Consider the following 13,376-nt stretch of genomic DNA (forward strand, 5'->3'; position numbering starts at 1 on the left):
AAATCCCTTGTGTTTACATTTTTACTAAAGAATATTAGACCCTTTTCCTATACAAGCTATAGATTTGTTAGAAATGCTTTTAAAGAAGAAGAAGATTTATCACATAAAATAGTCGGCATAGTGAAACGAGAGCCTTGTAATCCAATTTATGCCCTTCCAACCCAAAAGCATCCATGTGATAATACTGGTTCACATAGGGAGGGGAATAGATAGCTGCTTAGGGTCAGCTCATAGGATGATTCACATTGTAAATCTTGTATCTCTCCGATCTTTCCACATCCTTGCAGGTAAAACAAGCCATGGGAAGAACTTTCACCATGTCACATACATCATCAATAACCGCATCATGATACAATGAGCATCTTCAATACGGATGTTACACATACTATCAATCCTCCCTTGATTTTATCTAAGATGCTTACAGTTGATAGAAGCAATCTCCAGGCTGCTTACCTTGCAATGCTGCTAGGGAAAGGTCGCTTCATGACACATCCCTCTTCCAAATTGTTCATACCTGTTGCCTTTTACACACGACTGGGCTTTCACGCTGAAACAGCAAGCGTAGTGCGACCCTTCCAACCCATCAACATCCATCCATTCGCATCATCATGGATAAGAAAATCCTTGTGATGATGCTGTTTCACATAGGACCTTGATCTGCACAGAATTATTGGGGGAACAGGCAACTGCTCAAAGCCAGCTTTCGTGATGCGCGCATGCCATTGCCTGTAAGTTTCAAGTCTTTCCACACCCTCACAACCCACAATGTTGAGGATGTCACAGTAGAAAAAGGTCCTTTCCAATAGAAGCCTTTGAGGGGTGTCGCCCCACAGTGTGTCTAGCATGTCAAATATATTAGCGAAGGAGTACAGGGCTTCATGGAAGCGGGAGACAAAGAAGGGTGAACTTTGTGCTAAATAAGTCCCAACTCCTGTGAGAAGAAGGTGAGGGTTGAGGCTCCGCATGAAGGTGAGCACCTTCTGGCGGGGGAAATGGTCAAGGCCAAGTCAACACTCTCCTCCGCAAGGTGGCAGAGGCACTTGATGCAGTCTACAACAAGGACCTCACCTTCATGGAGGTTGAGGGAGGCCGCATCAAGGTCTTCCCACTTATTAGACAATGACATTATAAGTTTTGGCATATGCTGCCAATTGCCGCCCGCTTTCCTCAAGCCCTTTTGCTGGATCAATGCCTGGCTGTGGCAATTCTATGCCCGTAATGACCAGAAAAGGAGGGCCCCCTTGATGGTCTGCCAGTGCATTTATGAGACAGGGCCATTGAATGCCATACCTTAACCCATAGTCCACAATATGCAGCCTTGAAGCCCCCTCTGCTGCCTTAAGAATGCTCTGATTTGCCAAGTAATGCATTACCTTTACAAATGGGTTATTAGACATTGCCCTAAAGCGGTGCTCTCCAATCCCTCTCATTCGCAATGCTAAAGCCTTGCTGAAAAAGTGTGGAGTGCGTTGCAAGCTGGTCCCATTTGCAGAGGCACCGTGCACTTGGTGTAGCTCTTGCAAAATATAATTTGCCCTCCTCAGATCTCCTATCGCCACAGCCTCCGCACAGCTCACAAGGACCTCCCTCACATTTGCAAACACCTGCACTTTTGATGTGCTCTTCTGACCAAATTTGCTGCCCAAAGATTTCTTCTTGTCCCCATTGTGTTTGCTATCTCTGGCAGCTCCAGTTGAACTGCCTAAAGAGCTAGGCTCTCCAGCATAGAGATCTGTGTAGACATCATTTAGTTTCAAATGATCAAATGACAGATCAACTTCTGCAAGTTTCAAAGAAAATTCTTCATCCGCTGAACGCAGCTTGAAATCACCATTGCCCTGTTCCTGGCCTCCCATGCATCTATGGCCATTGAGGCCTTCAACAATAGCATCTTTACCCCGACAAGATACCGTCATATCCAGTACCTCATCATTCAATTTGATAGCATTATAGTAATTTTGTACCAAGGTGTCGTAGTTAGAAGACAAAGAAACACTAGATTCATTGGAATTGTACATGCCATTTTTCATCGCATGACACTCAGGGATTTGGGTAGAATTCATGGGCATGACATGGCCTTGAAAACCAGAATCACGTTTTAGTTTGCAGCCAACTTCATCGCTCTCTTGCTGAACAACACTTTGGGGATGGCCAGTGTCAGGCAGGGATATTCTAGGCTCATTACGCATGCTGTAGAGCCCATCGTTGGGGTTAACTACCTTGACATGTTGCTCATCAGGGCCGCTTTCAGAATAGATGAGTTGACGCGGAAGACGCGGATCAAAGACATCAGCATACCTAGTAGAATCAGTGTATGAATTGGGCGGCAAATGCTCACCTAGGATCCTGTGGAAGCCACTGAAGATGGCCTGATAAGTCACATGGTCGACCTGCTGCATGCAAGTGGTATTATCCATACCTTCTTCCATCAGGATCCCATTGATGTAATCTAGAAATGGGTCCATCATAAGCACATTTGAATATTCAGAAGAGGAGCTTGATTCTGAATTACTTGGCTGCCGCTACAGCTTCATGGGTTATGAGGGGCTAGCAGCTTCATGGGTTCATCTTCCAGGGGCTCGATATAAGAAAGCGGCAGCCAAATCCTCTGGTTTTCGAATGTGGCCCAATGTCGATCCCTGCTTCTCTGAGGCGTTAAAAATAAAAGAGTGGCCCAATCTGGGTCAAAGTTTGAGCAAGTCCAAATGGAGAGTTTGTGTACAAGTGAAAGTCAGAGCAAATATACATATCTGGTTTATAAATGAGTTGCAATTTTGCAAAGATTAGGACCACTAGAAATTTATAAATTAAGTGGAAAGTGTGTGTACAAGTGACCAATGGAAAGTGGAAGAAAGGCATAGATGGTTTCCTTGGTATCCTGAATGAGTTGCGCAAAACTATGGCAAGTTGTAAAGTTTGATAGCGATACCAAAGAGTTGGGACTTACAAAAAAATGCAAAGGTGTATACACTGTAGCCCCCTTATATCTCCCTTATATTGGCTCACAACAGTGTTCGGGAAAAAATATTTTTCTAAAGAGCGCATTTCCTTTTGATACATTTTTGAACCAACAATAATGGGAAAATAACCATACTTTTTCAAAATTTCACACTATTTTCATAAAATTTTATACAGGAAAATTTCCTTTTCTCTTCCAATCAAACCGGCATTTTTGGATTTCTAAAAGGCAGAGTTGGTAGCTGAGACACATTTTTCCCAAACACTGGCTCACAAAGATCACGATATTGAATGCTCTACTTGTAACATATGCAATCATTTACCAATTTACAAGGCACTATAAATTTACCCAATCCCAAAAATTATGTCACAAACTAAAGAGTATGTATAAATATCAATTTCTGCGAATGTGCAAAGAGCACTAACTTTTTTTTTTTTTTTTTGCAATGCCCACAATAGTGGGCAGGGGCTTTAATATTGTATTAGAAAAACTTCCAAAAGAATACACAAGGGGGCTCTAGTACACTACATGTGTAGAGAGTTTTTCCAATTACATAAGTATTCAATGCTATTCAAGCCACATACCACCTGGGAATCAATATAGACCGATTAGAGTAGTTCCAAAACATTCAAACTTCAAATATAGACTTAGCACTGAAGAACCCAAGAAAGAGCTAAATTAAAATTTACAATGATGAGAAAAGAAAGTTCCATGTTTATGTGGGGAATGGGGTTTAAAAATATATAGACACGTCCCATCTTGTGTTCCTGTTTATCCTAACTAAGCTTCTGGAAACGCCAACCCTTATTGCAACTACGTCACTAGAGGCCTTTATATGTATGTCTCGTCATATTTGAACATATTGAGCTGTGGCCCTCTATCTCGAGCAATCGAAGGCAAATGTCATTTTGTTAGAAGCATTTCAGCTCATGGATTGTTGCTTCCCTTGCCCCTCATGACCTCACCATTGCCCCCACTGCCCCTCTACTCCGCACCTCACTCCACTCAACTCGCTCATGCATACACCCCCCCCCCAACACCTCAGCTCTTTGCCTTGTGCCCGCCATCGCCCCCACGCCTCCTTTGCTCCTCGCCTCGTATCCCTCAATCCACCCATGCACACTTCTAGTGCTGCCCCCCTTGCCTCGGCTTTGCGCCTCGTGCTCGCCCTTGTGTGTGCGGTCTTTCCTGAATCTAAGGGAGAGATAATTATGTATGACAACCATCAGGATGAAGTCAATCTGCATATCAATCTTAAGGAGGATGAAGCCTCTGCATAAGGCACCCAAGCAGTACGCTACTTGGTGCAAAGGCTGTAGGAAGCTCAAAGTAATCCTTCCTTACAACCAGTGGTTCAAGCGCTTATCGAGGCCATATTATCTCTAAGGAAGGGATCTGCATGGACCCTGAAAAGCTTAAGGTAATAGAATAATGGCCTCAGCCTACGAATCTCCATGAGCTACGTAGTTTTATTGGCTTGTGTTGGCTTGTGTTGATATTATAGACGCTTCATTGAGAAGTTTTCTATAATTGCGGATCCACTCCATGATTTAACAGAAAAGAAGGTTGAATTTCAATGGACCGCAAAAGAGAATACAACCTTTCATCAACTTAAGGAGAAGCTTATGTCACAACCCCTTTTAGTACTTCCTAACCTCACAAAGACATTTGAGGTATATTGCGATGCGTGCGGTGATAGCATAGGTGCAGTTCTTTCCCAAGAAGGACACTCTATTGCTTATGAAAATCACCGTTTGCAACCGCAAGAAAGGACTCTTGGCATTTATGAACCTCTTGTTCCCAGAGAGGTTCTTGCTAAAGGATAGACTTCTCCCGAAATAAGTGAGCATGGTAGGAGAGAAAGTGAAAGGGAGCCCCTCGAGGACGACATCTTATCGTGCCTGTCCCACAAGAGCTACCAAAAAGTGTTGGGTTTTATGCTGTGTATGCACCCAGAGGAGTGCTAGTGATCATCAGTAGGTTACTGGGGCACTTTTTACTTCAGTTAGTGGAGGTTTTTTCCCCCAGTTTAGTTCAGTTTCACTTATATGCAGTTTATAAGTGTTTTGGTCCACCCGGCACATTTATGGCCGGACATGTGAACACTTATCCTTTAGGGGTCACTATCATGTGGCTTGTACTTGATTTTTTCTATCATTGAAGAATACAGCAGTCGTGTTCACCCCTCCTCCTTGTTTTCCACGCTTGCTTGAACCTGTGTAAACCCTAACCCTAGCCCTGTTTGTCTTCAATTGGTATCAGAGCCATTGAAGCTTTGCCTTTGCCCATTGCTGTACACATTCACCTTTATCAACTGCCCGTACATCTGCCCGTACCAGTCTGCCGTACTGCTGCTTCCGTACCTGACAGTGTCGCCGTACTGCAGCTTCTGTTCCTGTCAACGTCGCCGTACTGTAGCCTCCGTACCTGACAGCGCCGCCGTACTGCAGCCTACGTGCCTGTAAGGGCCGACTGTCACCTGCCTGCGCCAACTGTACAAGACAGCGCAGTACTGTACTGCACTTGTCAACGCCTGTACCAACTGTGCCTGGTCGCCTTCACTCTGCTATTCAGCCCGTGTACCTGAGCGCCACCTGCAAGACGCCGCCTGCAGCCCCAGACAGCGCCTACTGTCACCTGCGCAGCCATACGCCTTCAGCGCCGACTGTACCTGCTTTGTCAGTACGGTACTGTGGTCGCCTCAGTACCCGTAATGTACCTGCCTGCTTACAGAGGACTGCTCTCGTACTGTACCTGCATACAGTCGACTGTACTTGCTACGAGTACCTGCACAGTACAACAGTCCACGTATCTGCACACTACAGTCAACTTGTACCTGTTGAAATCTCAGCTGGTAAGCATTACAAGTTTTGAATATTGGGCACTTTAATTTTCTCTGTGAAAATATACAGGCACAACAGGCAGATTTTCTAGCAAGAAAATATACAGATTTTTGCACAGTTTGGGTGCAGCAAATTTGGGCATTTTTGGGGCATTTTGGCATTGTGTACGCCATTTGCTGCTCTACTCAGTCATTGGTGCATTGAGCTGCACATTCAGAGGATTGAGAGTGCAGGCAGATTTGGGTGAACTGTATTCAGTGGAGTACAGTTGTTATCAGGGTTTTTGCTATTGGGTTTTTTGGTAAACAGGTACAACATTGTGCGTAAAGCATAATGGCAAATCAACAACAAAGTGATGTATTCACATATTTGTCTAAGGAAGACAAATTGGATGGCACGAACTACTCCTTGTGGAGTTTTATGCTGAAAAATGTGCTTGTGGCAAAAGGTCTTTGGGATTTTGTTAGTGGTGATGAACCACGTCCAGGTCCATTGGCTCCAGAGACTCCTCCCCAAGGGGGTGCTCGTGGACGAGGACAACAGGTACAGGCTCCAGGACAGCCACTGCCTGTTCAGAGAACAAATGCTCAAAAGACATGGGATGCCAGGGATGCACAAGCTTTGTCACTCATTGCATTGTCAGTTCAGAGGTCCATTATACCTCATATTCGTTTAGCTGGCTCTTCACAGAATGCATGGGTGACTTTGGAGCAGATGTATGCTGCTCGTAATGAGGCTAGGATCTCATTTTTGAAAAGAGAACTGGAAAATCAAAAGATGAATGAAGGAGATGATATGTCTAGCCACTTAAACAAGCTGCAGGATTTGAGAGAGCAACTCATCAATGTGGATGAGATTATTCATGAGACAGCTTGTGTCCACCATCTTACACTCTTTGCCAAGATCTTACTTGGCTTTCCATACCTCTTTGAACCTCAGCATGAGGAATGCTGTTGAACCCCTCAAGTATCAGGAACTTGTTGCTCTCTTACTACAAGAGGAGCAAATGAGGAAGAATATGAATATGAACACAAATGCTGAACAAGCATTTACTACAGGTCAAAAGGGGAAAGGGAAATCTCAGCCAAAGAGTGCAAATCAAAACTCAGGTGATGGTGGTTCTTCACAGGATACCAAGAAAGGTGATGGACAGCCCAAGAAGAAGGGCAAATGTCATTACTGTAAGAAGCCAGGTCACTACATCACGGAATGTAGGAAGAGGATTGCCAAAGAGAAGGCAAAGGAAGCTGGGATGTCTGTTAATGATGCTCCTAAAGCTCCTCCAGAGACTGCTTCTTTTGTTGAGGACAGGGATTACTGTTTTTTTACATGCAGCTATGATGCCTCTTGGTCTTCACAGGCACTCAGTTTGACAGAGCATGCATGTACTTGGTATTTTGATAGTGGTGCCTCAAAGCATATCACATCTCGCAGGGATTTGTTTAGTCATGTTGGCCCTGCCCCTGTTGGCAAAATTGTTCAGTGTGCCAACAATGCTTCATATCCAGTGTCTGGCATTGGGGAGATTCAGCTTACAGCCATTGATGGCTCCATTCTCCGCCTTACAGATGCCTTATATGTACCAGGGATAAAGAAGAATTTGTTGTCCATTTCTTCTTTAGCACATTGTGGAATGCAAGTCCACTTTGATGATGATAAATGCATGGTCAGAGACAAAGCAAATGCCTTGACCTTGATGCTTACTGGTACATTATGTCATGGACTTTATGAGTTGGATGCATTTCAGCCAGTGGATCAGTCTGCTTATCATGCATTCACTCTTACTCCAGCTATGGTTGATGCGGAGTTATGGCATGCTCGCATGGGGCATGTAAATTTTGGTAGTCTTATGCTTATGCAGCGACATAATATGTTTACAGATCTACCTCTCATGGAGAAGCCTCCAGATCACATTTGTGAAGGATGTATTTTGGGAAAAATGCACAGGTTTTCCTTCCCACGTGATCAGGCTCTAAGAGCAACTGCAAAATTGCAACTTATACACAGTGATCTTTGTGGTCCCATGTAGACAGAGTCATTAGGTGGTTGCTTTTATTTTGCAACATTTATTGATGACTTCTCTCGTATATGCTGGGTCTATCCTTTGACACAGAAATCACAGGTATATGATGCATTTTTGGCCTTTGTAGCACTTGCTGAGACAGAGTCAGGATGTAAGGTGAAGACTCTTCGTTCTGACCGAGGGGGGGAATATATGTCACATGTGCTGAATTCTTTTCTTGGGAGTAGAGGTATAAAACATCAGTATACTACTCCTTACACTCCACAGCAGAATGGGGTTGCAGAAAGGAAAAATCGGTCACTCATGGAGATGGCCAGATGTATGCTAAAGGCAAAAAGACTACCACATATCTTTTGGGTGGAAGCAGTAATGTGTGCTTGTCATATTTTGAATCGATGTCCCACAAAGGCATTGGTTTCTATTACTCCTTTTGAGGCTTGGCATGGCCGCAAGCCTTCTGTATCGCATTTTCGTATCTTTGGGTGTCTTGCATATGCACACATACCCAAAGAGTTGAGGAGGAAGCTTGATGATAAAGCCACAAAATGCATTTTTGTTGGGTGTAGCCGTGAGAGCAAGGGCTACAGGTTATATGACCCATTATCCAAGAAGATATTCATCAGTCGGGATGTGATTTTTGATGAAAAATCAGAATTATCCATGGCTGGTTATGAGGCAAATCAGGCTGAAAATGATGTGTTTGAAGGTCTACTACCCATGGAGTTTCATTCCACAGTTGGTGATCCAACTCATGACGGTACTGGACAGCCAGCAAATGATGTAGGTGGTGCAGAAATTCAGCAGCCAAATGAGCCAGAAGCTGAACCAAATATGGGACAGCAGGCACCACAGGTCAGACATATACCTAGATGGTATTTGAGGACATTACAGGACAGCCATTTAGAGGGTCCTCTTGCTGGTCGTACTCGTAGGGAGACAAGGACCAATGAGCATGCACACATCATGGATTTGAATCTGGTCATGGCAGCCAGTTTACAGGATGATGATGAGCCTGATTCATTTGTGGATGCACGAGATAATGTGCATTGGAACAAAGCCATGCAGGATGAGATTGATTCTATTAAAAAGAATCAAACATGGGATTTGGTTGATCTGCCCAAAGGCAAGAAAGCCATTGGTACTAAATGGGTCTATAAGTTGAAAAGACATGCAGATGGATCCATTGACAGGTACAAAGCCCGTCTAGTTGCAAAGGGCTATGCACAGAAGAAGGGCATTGATTATGAGGAGACATTTGCTCCTACATCCCGTATGTCGACACTTAGATGTGTCATTGCATTGGCTGCACATCGTGGTTGGGTTGTTCACCAGTTGGACATAAAGACTGCATTCCTACATGGGGACCTCGAGGAGGAAGTTTATGTATTTCAGCCCATGGGATTTGCAGAACATGGTCATGAGGGGAAAGTATGCAGGCTGAAAAAGGCCTTGTATGGTTTGAAACAAGCTCCACGAGCTTGGTATGCAAAAATAGATGCTTTTCTACTCACTCAGGGATTTGTGAACAGTCCATCAGAGGCCACTTTGTATGTGAAGAAAGAAGAGACAGATCTGCTGGTCATCAGTCTTTATGTGGATGATCTCTTGCTCATGGGATCAAATGATGACAAAATTGCAGCTTTTAAGGAGATACTGCAACAGACATTTGACATGTCTGACTTGGGCCTTGTACATTACTATTTGGGCATACAGTTTGTGCTGGATAACAGAGGCATTGGGTTGTTGCAATCACGTTATGTTGCTAAACTTCTGGAGAAGTTTAAATTTCAGGATTGCAAGCCTATTAGTACTCCTATGGAGCCTGGGATGAAACTGTCACTACAAGATGACAGTGTTTCCTTTGATGCCACTACATATGCTCAGGCTGTTGGATGCCTCATTTACTTGTGTAATACAAGGCCAGATATTCAGTATGCAGTCTCTCAGTTGAGCAGATTCATGCACAGCCCACGGTTGTCACATTGGCAAGCTGTGAAGCGTGTATTCCGTTATTTGCAGGGTACCTCGACTCTTGGTTTGCTTTATCCTGAGGGGGGTGACATGCAGTTACACGCTTACAGTGATTCAGATTGGGCTGGTGATTTTGATACCAGACATTCCACTAGTGGGAATTGTTTCTTCCTTGGCGCTTCATGCATTTCTTGGCTAAGCAAGAAACAGACCACAGTGGCCACTTCGTCTTGTGAGGCAGAGTACAGAGCAGCCTACACTACTACTGTTGAGTGTGTTTGGCTGCGTCGTCTTATGACTGATATGGATATTTCAGTGGAGGAGCCTACACCTATCTATACTGATAGTCAGAGTGCCATTGCTGTGGCCAGGAATCCTGTGTTTCATGCTCGCACGAAACACATTGAGATTCACTATCATTTTGTTCGGGAGAGACTCCAGGCTGGAGATATCAGTCTGATCTACTGTCCTACAGATCAGAATGTGGCAGACATCTTCACCAAGGCATTACCACGTCCGAAATTTGAAGCATTCCGCAATGCTTTGAATTTGTTTCCTTTTGGTGGATGATGTACAGTGATCACATATCACTCCAGGGGGGTTTGTTGGGTTTTATGCTGTGTATGCACCCAGAGGAGTGCTAGTGATCATCAGTAGGTTACTGGGGCACTTTTTACTTCAGTTAGTGGAGGTTTTTTCCCCCAGTTTAGTTCAGTTTCACTTATATGCAGTTTATAAGTGTTTTGGTCCACCCGGCACATTTATGGCCGGACATGTGAACACTTATCCTTTAGGGGTCACTATCATGTGGCTTGTACTTGATTTTTTCTATCATTGAAGAATACAGCAGTCGTGTTCACCCCTCCTCCTTGTTTTCCACGCTTGCTTGAACCTGTGTAAACCCTAACCCTAACCCTGTTTGTCTTCAAAAAGGATACTCCTCAAATTACACAAGTCCTTTCTATGACCAATGTGAATCCAGAAGCTTATCAGCTTTGTTATGCATGGGGTAGGATTCGGGATCATACTGCTTTCATCCTTTTTGATCCTGGATCTACTCACAACTCTATCTCAGTTGAGCTTGCTGACAAGCTGTGTATCAATACCGATGAGATGTCACCTGCACTAGAAAGCAATGGGAGCTTTCAAAGGGCAACAAGTTCCAGTTACACGTTAATTGGAAAGCTAAGGTTCCATGTGCAAGGTTACGAGGATTCCGAAGAATTTTACATATCTCCTTTGTTGCATGAAGATGTTATCCTCGGTACACCATGGTTTCACCATATGTCTGCTCAGTTAAAGTTTCCTGAAAGAGTCATTAGACTTAGCTGTAATGGTAGAACTATGAAGATCCAAGCCAAGACAAGGGTAAATACACTTCCTATGGTATTCCCTGATTCTTCATAAGAATCAAAAGGTTCTCTGCAAATGATATTTATGTCAAAGAATAATTTTCCTATTGTCAAGATTCCTTGTCTTCTAAGGATTCTTAAGACAAAGTTAAATATATGTTCTACATTTGAAGCAAGTCACGTGTCTAATGATGTGACAATTGCTTGTTTTGACTCTATCTCTATCTCATGATGAAGAAGACCATAGGATCTCTCATGCACAATAAGAGGAAATAATGTCCTAAGATAATGCGTTATTGGAAATAGAAGATTATTGATTGTAGATCATCACCTTTTTGTTCTCTTGTGTTGATTAATGCTCAAGAAGAATAGATCCTACTATTTGTGTAGACTATCGAGCACTGAACAAGAACACAATAAAGGACTGATTTCCAGTACTAGGATTCGAAGGTATCTTTGATAAGTTCTAGGGTTCATCCTATGATGGTAAAAGTGACCTTAAGGGTGGGTACCATCAAATAAGGGTAGTATCCCAAAGACATACACAAGACCGTAGTTAGTACACTATTCGATTTGTATAACTTTCTAGTAATGCCTCTTGGTATTAGTAATGTTTTAAGCAACCTTTAATTGGTTGATGAAAAGGATATTTTGTAAGCCCAGTGCATACACAAGGGTATCCCTTAATGATATAAGTAGCAGATAAGTGCAATTTTCTAAGAATTGTGAGATGCTAAATGTATTTCCATAATCAAAAGTGGAAAGAACTTCACTACGTGGATCATATTATCTCTAAGGAGGGAATCTGCATGAATCTCGATACGCTTAAGATAATACAATGATGACCCTAACCCAAGAATATCCAAGACCTATGAAACTTACTTGGGATGTGCTCAAATGCAAGAGATTTATTGCACAGTTCCTCACATTAGCAAGTCCATGAATTACTTAAGTAAAAGATGGACTTGCCTAAGCTCATGATACGGTAACTATGTTTCTATGATATTTATTGCATAAACATGTTGCATCCTAATGTTTTTGTGACAGTTTCTTTTCCAAAAGTTACACACGATAACGATGGCGTGAAAGAAAAGAACCCACAAACCAAGGTACATGTTAGTTTCTACAAGTCATGCTTCTTCTGCAGGAACATGTGTGACAAGACGTAAGGAAAGTCTTAATGGTGCTCAAGACCAGGTGCAACATAAGCTACAATGTTAAAGGTATGGTTCCATGCACATAAGTTCGTGATTCTTAAAGGACAACAAAGGTTCTTAAAATGAATCAACAAACAAATTTGTGTTGTGAATGAGAAAATGTGTAATCTTCATCCAAGCATTTCAGCAAAAGCAAAAGAGAGCAAGCATAGATGATGAAAGGGTGCTAGCATAATCCCACAAGGCTTACTTATTCAAGCAAGGATTCCCAAGGTGCATACACAAGCCCTCACAAGTTCTATGATGATTTGCTCAAAGATACTATGATAATTCAAGCATGTATCAATGAGATGGTTTATAGGTTGAAATTACCTGAGCACTGGCAAATTCAAAAAGCCTTCCAAGTAAACATTCTAAATGAAGACAAAGAGTTACGTAAATGTAAGGTTCTCCGTAAGTATTTAGTTTAATTTAACAATTTTCCATATAAAGATGCTAAATAGATGCAGGGACCACAATGTAAGGATTCTCTTGCAATGTTGCAAGACTACAAGATCCTTAAGGGGTTAGCACCCAACTAAGACATTGATGTACAAAATATTTTAAGAATAAATGCAATGATTTTTCATTTTCTTAATGTTCTTTTGCGCAATTATGTTTCATATGTGTGCACACCAATGTTTAAAGATGACTTCGTCACCTAAGCACATGCTAGACTTGCCATCTAGTCCAGGAATGTGATTGACACTCAAATGTGGATCCCGAGTGTAAAATGGCTTTCTTTTCTCCAAGTGTATAGTCGAGGACGACTATCATTTCAAAAGAGAGGGGTATATCATTAAAATTTAATTTTGATGAATTAATTGCTTTAAAATGGCTTTTCTCTCTCTAGAATGGCCATTCTAGAGAGAGAAAACACAAGAAGGCATATGTCAATGTTGTAAGGAGGTGCATTCTGGTAATATGAAGTGCCGAGAAGCGAATGCAAGCTCCAGAAGGGCAAAAGAAATTTAACCCGGACCTCTACGGGATTTCTCGGAATCCAAAACGAGGTTAAATGATACATGAAAA

At 42.6% G+C, this 13,376-nt stretch overlaps 1 pseudogene; it reads right to left on the bottom strand.

Moving 5' to 3' along the window:
- Window positions 1–524: 524 nt before the first annotated feature.
- Window positions 525–2,958, bottom strand: LOC147629906 (scarecrow-like protein 30; annotated as a pseudogene).
- Between the last annotated feature and the right edge of the window lie 10,418 nt (window positions 2,959–13,376).

This window comes from Cibotium barometz, chromosome 17 (genome assembly GCF_041138505.1).
Source record: "Cibotium barometz isolate CiBa-2024 chromosome 17, ASM4113850v1, whole genome shotgun sequence".
In the NCBI taxonomy this organism is placed as follows: domain Eukaryota; kingdom Viridiplantae; phylum Streptophyta; class Polypodiopsida; order Cyatheales; family Cibotiaceae; genus Cibotium; species Cibotium barometz.